Source organism: Musca domestica, unplaced genomic scaffold, assembly GCF_030504385.1.
Source record: "Musca domestica strain aabys unplaced genomic scaffold, Musca_domestica.polishedcontigs.V.1.1 11, whole genome shotgun sequence".
In the NCBI taxonomy this organism is placed as follows: domain Eukaryota; kingdom Metazoa; phylum Arthropoda; class Insecta; order Diptera; family Muscidae; genus Musca; species Musca domestica.
The window spans coordinates 6,920,861-6,931,607 of NW_026712133.1; the positions used below are offsets into that span (position 1 = coordinate 6,920,861).

Genomic DNA, 10,747 nt, shown 5'->3' on the forward strand with positions numbered 1-10,747 from the left:
GTACCACCCGATATTCGGTATTTTGATGATTTTAGCGACATTATTCATCGGAATTGTTTCAAATTTGGTATTTGAAGTTCGTTATGGGAACTACAGTCTGTGACAGAAAATTGTCTGTGCGGGTCCAGGTCTTCGTATAGGCCCCATATATCAGTACCTCCCTATATTCGGTATTTTGACGATTTTAGGTACAATACCCACCGAAATTGTTTGAGATGTGGTATTTGAAGTTCGTAATGGATGCTACAGCCTGTGACAGAAAATTGTCTATGCTGGTCCAGGTCTTCGCAAAGCTCCAATTTAACGGCACCTCCTTATATACGATATTTTGATGATTTTAGCTACATTATTCACCGTTTCGAAGTTTCGAATTTGAATATGGTAATGGCTTATGACAAACAATGCCTATGTATGTCCACGTCGTATAGACCCCAAAATAACGGCTATATTCAGTGTTTTTAAAATGTTAACAGAATTTTTTAAGGATTTTATTTTTTTAAAATTTCCAAATTCGTTGCAAATGGTGGAGGGTATTAAAACATTCATGTGACCACTTGTTTGATAGGTATTTTCATTAGCTTTCAAACAATACCCATATCGTTTTGTAGTTCCGTGTCTTGAACCTGGACATTTGAGGATGCATTTATTCCAATAGTCTATGGTAGAATCTGGTTGTCTCTTACATTATTTTTTTAAATACATTATGCGCCAATGCTCGTATTTACAAATTATGTACATTTATCATATTGTTTCTATTTCTATTTGTCACTTTTAGATCATTGTCTCCTACAAAATTTTTAATGTGCACCGACACAAAAACCCCTCTGCTAGTTTAATAAACAATTGCTATTTTTTTTTAATTTTACTTGTTTTAACAATAGAATGTGCATACATGTTTACTGAACAAACGAAAATATATTACACACTTTAAAAAAAGTTGATCTGAGAAATTATCGAATTCCTATTTCGCGTTCGAATTGTTCAGCCTTCAGAGATCCATCAATGCTTTTAAAGTCTTTATTAAAAACACTATAGGCACTGATTTCATTTCGACTCTTTGGTCCGGTGCGTGTGTTGATGTACATGATTAATAGTCCAGATAACATAAGGTACACAATGCCGAACTGAAGTTCGATTGCAATAATATATAAAATTATCCAAAGAGATATGTAGGCTGCATGTAGTAAGTAGCGCAAAATAGCATCACTTAAATTGCGTGTTTTCAAAGTAGCGTCGACAGTTCGCAAACAACTGCTAAAGTCCCGATTTTCGGAAACAAGTTCTATATTTTTTACAAGTGAGTTCTCTGAATGCTGAAGTGCCTAAAAATAAATTGTAAATAAAAAATAATAAGTACAGGTCATAACTTAACACACATCCTCTTGTTTTTAATAAACAAAAAACGGTAAGATGAAATCAAAAGATTTTTTTTCAAAGGCAACCAAAATTATTAATTTTATTCTTCGAATAGAAAAATATAGAGGTAAAATTAGCGGAACAACTCTAGTTTAGTAAAAACTCTTCGAATTTTTCGATTTTTTCCAGTGGTGTTTTATAGTAGTTTTACCCGGATCCCGGGAAACAATTTTTTCTTGGGGGACGGACCCGGGACCCCAGATTCTTTTGACCCGCAACTCCGGGTTCAATACCCGGATCTACTTACCTGATAAAGACAATATAGGTATCGTTTGAAAGCTTATGGAAATACCTATCCAGCAGTGATATACTATTCTGGGTACGTTCAACCGACTATGCGAACTAAAGTTTTTTATGTCCCATACCGGCTAACGCGAACCAAAGTTTTCTAACATGGATACTTTTTGAAAGTAGCCGGCTTCGGCCGGGGCTTGAGATTTTCTCCTCTGGAGAAATCGTTCGCCGGCTGAGGCGAACGAAAGTTTTCTAAATTGGACACTTTTTGTAAGATTTTTTCCTCTGGACATGTCGGCACTTTTTGTAAATAGCCGGCCTTCGGCCGGGGCTTGAGATTTTCTCCTCTGGGTATGTCCCACACCGGCTAACGCGGACCAAAGTTGTCTTAATTGGACACCTTTTGTAAGTAACCGGCCTTCGGCTGGGGCTTGAGATTTTCTCCTTTGGGTATGTCCTACACCGGCTAACGCGAACCAAAGGTTTCTAAATTCGGCACTTTTTGTAAATAGCCGGCCTTCGGCCGGGGCTTGAGATTTTCTCCTCTGGGTATGTAACACACCGGCTAACGCGGACCAAAGTTGTCTTAATTAGATACCTTTTGTAAGTAGCCGGCCTTCGGCTAACGCGAACAAAAGTTTTTCAAAGTTGATACTTTTTGTACTTTTTCGGCTGGGACTTGAGATTTTCTACTCTGGGTATGTCACAAACCGCCTAACGCGAACCCAAATTTTCTAAATTTGATATTTTTTGAATACCAACGCCGACTACGCGAAATAAACCTTTTTTATTGAAAACATAATTTTAATGAACTGGCTGGAATCGGGTTATGCGGGTGGAAAGACCCATATCTCTGAACACAGAAAAGGTATAAGCACAAATTGTAGCATTTTGGAAAGATAAAAATGTCAACAATACTTTGGCGTCAATTTGGTTGAACCCCATAATGGGCCCTTTTCCGACTTTTTGGGTGTTTTATAAAAAATTCAAGTCCAAAAAATCGATAGATTGACTATAACTTCCGAACCGTTTAAAAATTAGCATCAGCCCGGGAAACTATTTTTTTCTTGGGGACGGACCCGAAATCCCAGACTTTTGACCCGAAAGCCCGGTTCAAGACCCCGAATAGACCCAGATGCACTTACCCGATATAGACAATATGATGGTAATTTTTGGCTTAACTCTAGTTTAGTAAAAACTCTTCAATTTTTTTCCAGTGGTAGGTATTTTTACCCTGATCCCGGGAAACTATTTTTTTCTTGGGGGGACGGACCTGGGACCCCAGATTTTTGACTCGAAAGTCCGGGTTTAAGACTAGACCCGGATCAAATTACCCGATATAGACAATATGAACCCGATATAGCCTATGAAAATACCTATCCAACAAGTGGTCACATGATAAGGTAAGATGTTACGGTTCGGAAGTTATAGTCAAATTATCGATTTTTTGGACCCGGATTTTTTATAAAACCTCCAAAACGTCAAAAAAGGGTCCATTACGGGGGACAACAAAATTGATGACAAATTATAGCTGACACTTTTCCAAAATGCTACAATTTGTGCTAATACCTTTACTGAATCCAGAGATATTGGTCTTTCCATCAGCATAACCCGATTCTAACCAGTTCATTAAAACTATGTTTTCAATAAAAAAAGGTATATTTCGCGTAAGCATCAAATTCAGAAATCTTTGGTTTGCGCTAGCCGGTGTTGGACATACTCAGAGGAGAAACTTCCAAGCCCCAGACGAAGGCCGGGTATTTACAAAATGTGTCAAATTTAGAAAAGTTTGGTTCGCGTTAGCCGGTGTAGGACATACCCAGAGGAGAAAATCTCAAGCCCCAGCCGAAGGCCGTCTACTTACAAAAGGTATCCAATTTAGAAAACATTGGTTCGCGTTAGCCGGTGTAGGACATACCCAGAGGAGAAAATCTAAAGCCCCGGCCGAAGGCCGCCTACTTACAAAAGGTATCCAATTAAGACAACATTGGTCCGCGTTAGCCGGTGTGGGACATACCCAGAGGAGAAAATCTCAAGCCCCGGCCGAAGGCCGGCTACTTACAAAAGGTATCTAATTAAGACAACTTTGGTCCGCGTTAGCCGGTGTGTTACATACCCAGAGGAGAAAATCTCAAGCCCCGGCCGAAGGCCGGCTATTTACAAAAAGTGCCGAATTTAGAAACCTTTGGTTCGCGTTAGCCGGTGTAGGACATACCCAAAGGAGAAAATCTCAAGCCCCAGCCGAAGGCCGGTTACTTACAAAAGGTGTCCAATTAAGACAACTTTGGTCCGCGTTAGCCGGTGTGGGACATACCCAGAGGAGAAAATCTCAAGCCCCGGCCGAAGGCCGGCTATTTACAAAAAGTGCCGAATTTAGAAACCTTTTGTTCGCTTTAGGCGGTGTCGGACATACCCAGAGGATAAAATCTCAAGGCCCGGCCGAAGGCTGGCTATTTTCAAAAAGTGCCAAATTTAGAAAACTCTTGTTATTCCGACGACTGCTACGCGAAATAAACCCTTTTTATTGAAAACATCATTTTAATGAACTGGTTAGAATCGGGTTATGCGGATGAAAAGACCTATATCTCTGGACTCGAAAAAAGTATTAGCACAAATTGTAGCATTTTGGAAAGGTAAGAGTGTCAGCTATAAGTTGGAAACAATTATGTTGACCCCCATAATGGACCCTTTTTTGATTTTTTGGGGGTTTCATAAAAAATCCCGGTCCAAAAAATCGATAATTTGACTATAACTTCCGAACCATGACAACTTACCCCTTCATGTGACCACTTGTTGGATAGGTTCCATAAGCTTTCAATCGATACCCATATATCGGGTAAGTGGATCCGGGTCCAGGCGGGGTCTTAATCCCGGACTTTCGGGTCAAAAATCTGTGGTCCCGGGTCCGTCCCCCAAAGAAAAAAATAGTTTCCCGGGATCAGGGTAAAAATACCTACCTCTGGAAAAAATTGAAGAGTTTTTACTAAACTAGAGTTGTTTCGTTAAGCCAAATTAGCTGACTACACTACATATTCAATATAACTTGAGAAGGCTAAAATTGGTGAAACCTAGTTCTACTACGTGGACAATATCATATACATCGAATTTTTTTTCTAAATTCCAAAGCAATGCGACAGATTAGTGTGTTTATCCTACCAACAGCGCGGATATGGATATGATAATCTTACCGCTGTTGTTTTTGTTTATTTAGAACATTAGGTGCGTGAAAAAACACAAATATTGAAAAACAACGTTTATGAAGTAACAAATTATTTACAGTTTTAGAAGATATATTGACTTCTTCTTTGACTCCTTTTGTAGGTGATATGATTTCCCAAAATTTGGCTATAAATCGTTGTAAATGTTCCTCTCGTCGTTTTTTTAAGCGATACTTCTGCAACCTTTCCTCAGTAGTTTCCATTTTTTACATACTGGGTAAAAAGAAATGGGGAAGTCGATTACGGTTGCTAAAATCAGTCGATTTTAAGAATTAGACCCCATTTACACAGGGAAAGTTTCTCAGTAGAAGATTGAGTATGTTGGGAACGTAGTAGAAGGCAATAACATGGGCATGACAGGAGAATACAGGTAGATGCATCAACGCTTGGCAGCATTGATATGTCAAAAAAATTTAAATGTTTTTTCGAATATAAGTAGATTTTTATATATAGTTTCATATACTACGCCATTCGGAGGCTATTATAATTCGCGTTTTTCAACAATTTTTACAAATTTAAATAATTTTTAATTCAACATTTCCAATTCCAAAATTGGTTTTGACAGCTCATTGTCCAAGCAGCTGTGTCGACGCGTCTACCTATATTCTTCTACCATGAATATGGGTGAAAGGTAAAACGCACGGTAGTCGCATCGAAACAGCTGTTGGGCCAATGAACTGTCAAACCACTTTTGAAATTTAAAATTCTGCATGAAAAATTATTTACATTTGTAAAAATTGTTGAAAAATTAATATCATAACAACCTCCGATTGGTGTCATATAAGGAAACTTATACAAATCTACTTTTTTTAAAAAACATATTTTAAAATAAAAAAATCTATCATGGGTAAAATGCATTCGCATAATTCGGAAAACGAGCAATTTTAAAACAAAAAACTAGTAAAAGGTAGATGCATCAACATTGATATGTCAAAAATAAGCAAATTTTATATGTATATATCATGGTAGAAGTAATAGGTAGACGCATGGACACAGCTGTTGGGACAATGAACTGTCAAACGAATTTTGGAATTGAAAATGTTGAATGAAAATGTATTTAAATTTGTAAAAATTGTTGAAAACGCGAATTATAATAGCCTCCGAATGACGTAGTATAAGAAAACATATGAAGATCTACTTATATTTGAAAAAACATTTAAATTTTTTTGACATATCAATGCTCCCAAGCGTTGATGCATCTACCTGTATTCTTCTGCCATGGTATATATATATGCAATAATTTTTACAAATTTCAATAATTTTTCATTCAACATTTTGAATTCCAAAATCGGTTTGACAATTCATTGTATTAGCAGCTGTGTTGATGCGATTACCCGTATTCTTCTACCATGGCTAAACTTCAAAATTAAAAGACAAATATGTTTTACGTTCAGTTTTATGTCCACCATAGGAGAAGAAGAAAAGTAGTCTTAGGCCGGTTATTACATCTCGCCAGCGTGACCGTTGTGCCACTAAAGTATCAATTTTGCCACTTTTTTTGAATTTTCATACCGTTCTGCCACTTTTTTATTTTGATTCTAAATGAGCCACTTTTTTGAATTTTTGTGCCACTGTTTTATACATTGTGCCACGTTTTTTAAACTACATATATTTTAATCTAAACGCTGTATTTAAAATAATGAAAAGCGTCGTACGCTGCCATTTCCAATCAGCGATAGCAAATCTTAGAGCGAAAGCTTTTATATTAGGTGTTTGTAAGTGGTTTTCGCATGCTCAAAGTTGTCAACATTGTTGTGTTTGTTTATTTCTGGAACAGCTGTTAAGAAATATTTTTATACCCTCCACGAGGGTATATTAAGTTCGTCATTCGGTTTGTAACTCATCGAAATAATCATTTTAGACCCAAAAAAGTATATATATTCTTGATCAGCGTAAAATTCTAAGACGATATAGCCCTGTCCGTCCCCCTGTCCGTCTGTTGTAATCACGCTACCGTCAACACGAATTAAGACAGAAAGCTAAAATTTTGCAGAGATCCCTCTTTTGCCTGCAGGCAGGTCAAGTTCGAAGATGGGCTATATCGGTCCACGATACTTCCTGAAAGAGAATTGTCTATATAGGTCCACATCTTCGTATAGCCCCCATATAACGGTACCCGCGATTTTCGGTATTTTGATGATTTTAGCGACATTATTCACCGGAATAGTTTCAAATTTTGTATTTGAAGTTCGTAATGGATACTACATCCAATGCCAGAAAATTGCCTGCGCAGGCTTAACAAGTTTGTTGACCCCCATAATGGGCCCTTTTTTGACTTTTCGGGGGTTTCATAAAAAATCCGGGTCCAAAAAATCGATAATTTGACTATAACTTCCGAACCATGACAACTTACCCCTTCATGTGACCACTAAGCTTTCAATCGATACCCATATATCGGGTAAGTGGATCCGGGTCCAGGCGGGGTCTTGATCCCGGACTTTCGGGTCAAAAATCTGTGGTCCCGGGTCCGTCCCCCAAGAAAACAATAGTTTCCCGGGATCAGGGTAAAAATATCTACCTCTGGAAAAAAATTCGAAGAGTTTTTACTAAACTAGAGTTGTTTCGTTAAGCCAAATTAGCTGACTACACTACATATTCAATATAACTTGAGAAGGCTAAAATTGGTGAAACCTAGTTCTACTACGTGCACAATATCATATACATCGAATTTTTTTCTAAATTCCAAAGCAATGCGACAGATTAGTGTGTTTATCCTACCAACAGCGCGAATATGGATATGATAATCTTACCGCTGTTGTTTTTGTTTATTTAGAGTCGATTACATTTGCTACAAATCAGTCCATGGCCCAATTATAAGGTCTTCCTTCGAGCGAATTAATCTAAAAACAGCTGTTATTTTACCAGATGAAATGTCAAAATTCATGCTTGAGGCGAAAATAAATATTTTCGCCTTGACAGAAGAATTTTGTGGCGAATTTGTTTGTTGTCATTTTTTGTATGTATAACACATGGTACAAAAATACAGGTAGAGCCATCGACGCAACTGCTGGGACAATGAACCGTCAAACCGAATTTGAAATTAAAAATGTTAAACGAAAAATTGTTGATATTTTAAAAATTGCATATCATAACAACCTCGTATTAGAAAACGTATAAAAATCTACTTATTTTTGACAAAACATTTTAACAATTTTGACATATTAATGTTCCCAAGCATTGTAATAATTTTTTGAATAATTTTTCATTTTAAATTTTTAACTTAAAAATTGGTTTGACAGTTCATTGCCCCAGCAGCTATGCAATGCGACTACCTGTATTCTTCTACCATCGTTTTGAAGTTTGTTTTTGTTGCAGCGAATTCAAATTTAATTGACAGATGGTCTGGTAATCAGCTGAGCTGGAAGGGGGACCTTATACTTGGATCATGAATCAGTCGATTTTAAGAACAGTAGAAAATTGAGTATGTTGGGAACGTAGTAGAAGGCAATAACATGGGCATGACAGAAGAATACAGGTAGATGCATCAACGCTTGGGAGCATTGATATGTCAAAAACATTTAAATGTTTTTTCAAATATAAGTAGATTTTTATATATAGTTTCATATACTACGCCATTCGGAGGCTATTATAATTCGCGTTTTTCAACAATTTTTACAAATTTAAATAATTTTTCATTCAACATTTCCAATTCCAAAATTGGTTTTGACAGTTCATTGTCCAAGCAGCTGTGTCGACGCGTCTACCTATATTCTTCTACCATGAATATGTGTGAAAGGTAAAACGCACGGTAGTCGCATCGAAACAGCTGTTGGGCCAATGAACTGTCAAACCACTTTTGAAATTTAAAATTCTGCATCAAAAATTATTTACATTTGTAAAAATTGTTAAAAAATTAATATCATAACAACCTCCGATTGGTGTCATATAAGGAAACTTATACAAATCTACTTTTTTTAAAAAACACATTTTAAAATAAAAAAATCGATCATGGGTAAAATGCATTCGCATAATTCGGAAAAGGAGCAATTTATAAACAAAAAACTAGTAAAAGGTAGATGCATCAACATTGATATGTCAAAAATAAGCAAATTTAAATTTTTTTTTTTTTTCGAACGTTCCCACGCCTCACATTCCCACCCCTGCCGACCGAGGGGGCGACCTCCCTTTACGGAGGGATCGCGTACACATCATGATCCGCATCATAATGGGAATTCAGTAGGAAATTGAATACCAGCTACAGAATCTAATTCATCAGCTAGTTTGTCAAATAATAAAACATGTATGTTAATTGTTTAAAAATAAAATTATTCTAGATTTAATAACTTCTAAACTCATACAAAAATCTACATTACAATACAAAGAATTAATTTGTGCGGTGAAAATCAGTACATAATAATTGGTAGTATCTACTAGATCTAAAATGAACATTAATTCTAATAGATGAGATTAGGAAATCTGAAGGTATATAACCATTTAATATTTTTAGTACAAACATGGAGTTCAACATAATACGTCTGCTTTTAAGTGTAGGCAATCTAATTAATTTTAGCCTGCTAGCATAAGAAGGCAAAACAAAATCACTATTCCAATGTAAACATCGTAAGGCAAATAGCAGAAATTGTTTTTGCACGGATTCAATTTTATCTGAATATATTGCATATTGAGGATCCCATACAACAGAACCATATTCCAATATAGGTCTAACAAGAGACGTAAATAACTGTTTTGTTATATATGGATCAGAAAATTCTTTGGCCCACCGTTTAACAAAACCTAAAACACCATTTGCTTTATTTACCATTGTTATCAAGAGGCCTAGATCGACAAATGAATCTACAGTTGATAATGAATGGCCGTCAATATTATATTGTAATATCAGAGAAGAAGATCTGGAGAAGCATATATGCTTACATTTGCTTAAATTTAACTCCATACAATTTAACTTGCACCATTTAAAAAGGCTATCTAAATCGTTTTGAAGTAAACTGGCTCGTTTATCACAATTGTGGGAAATGAATAATTTAACATCATCTGCGTACATTAACAATTTCGAGTGATTTATGGAATTAGGTAAATCGTTGATAAATAAAAGAAAGAGGACCGGTCCAAGGTGACTTTCTTCCTTGGATAGATACCCTTCAAACAAAACTAGTTGTGATCTATCTTTTAAGTAAGATGATATCCATTTGACTAAGTTTGTGTTGAAACCCATATAATTTAATTTATATATTAGGAGTTCATGGTTAACCCTATCAAAAGCTTTACTAAAATCAGTATAAATTGTATCAGTTTGTTTACGCTGAACAAATCCTTTTATTACTGTTGACGTAAATTGTATAAGATTTGTTGTAGTTGAAGGACCACTACGAAAACCATGCTGATATGGACTCAATATAGATTGAATTTTCTGTGAAATTACTGCAGTAATTAATTTTTCAAACAATATTGGTATGGCATTTAATTTTGCAATTCCTCTATAATTTGACACATTAGTAAGACTACCAGACTTATGTAAAGGTATAATATAAGATTTTTTCCAAGTAGGAAAGTAGGAAAGTGACCAAATTTCAGTGAATAATTAAACAATATAGTTAACGGAAGTGCTAATGTTTCTGAACAATATTTAAGAATTATATTAGGTCCTGGACATTTACGAGACTCTAAAGTATATTTAGATCTAGCAACAGAGTAATTAGTGTAGTCTATTGTTAAGCCTGATTTTTTATATTTACGAAAAAGCTTATTTTTAGAGTTTTTTAAACTTGATAACTCAGAGGTTATCCATGGATATTTATTTGAATTTTTAACTCCAGTGGTTGGAACACATTCCAGTTTAAATCTATTTAAAATACCATAAAATTTATCAATTATATATTCTAAATCTTTATGGCTATTACACAGGTACACAGAAGCCCAAT

The 10,747-nt window shown here is 35.7% G+C and overlaps 1 non-coding gene across 1 annotated transcript; it reads right to left on the minus strand.

The window, feature by feature from the left end:
- Window positions 1–847: 847 nt before the first annotated feature.
- LOC101896791 (uncharacterized) lies at window positions 848–5,191 on the minus strand. Its single transcript, XR_009344009.1, has 2 exons — window positions 4,928–5,191; window positions 848–1,322 (listed from the first exon to the last, which is right to left on the minus strand). It is a non-coding gene; the product is annotated as an uncharacterized LOC101896791 (transcript).
- Window positions 5,192–10,747: the final 5,556 nt, after the last annotated feature.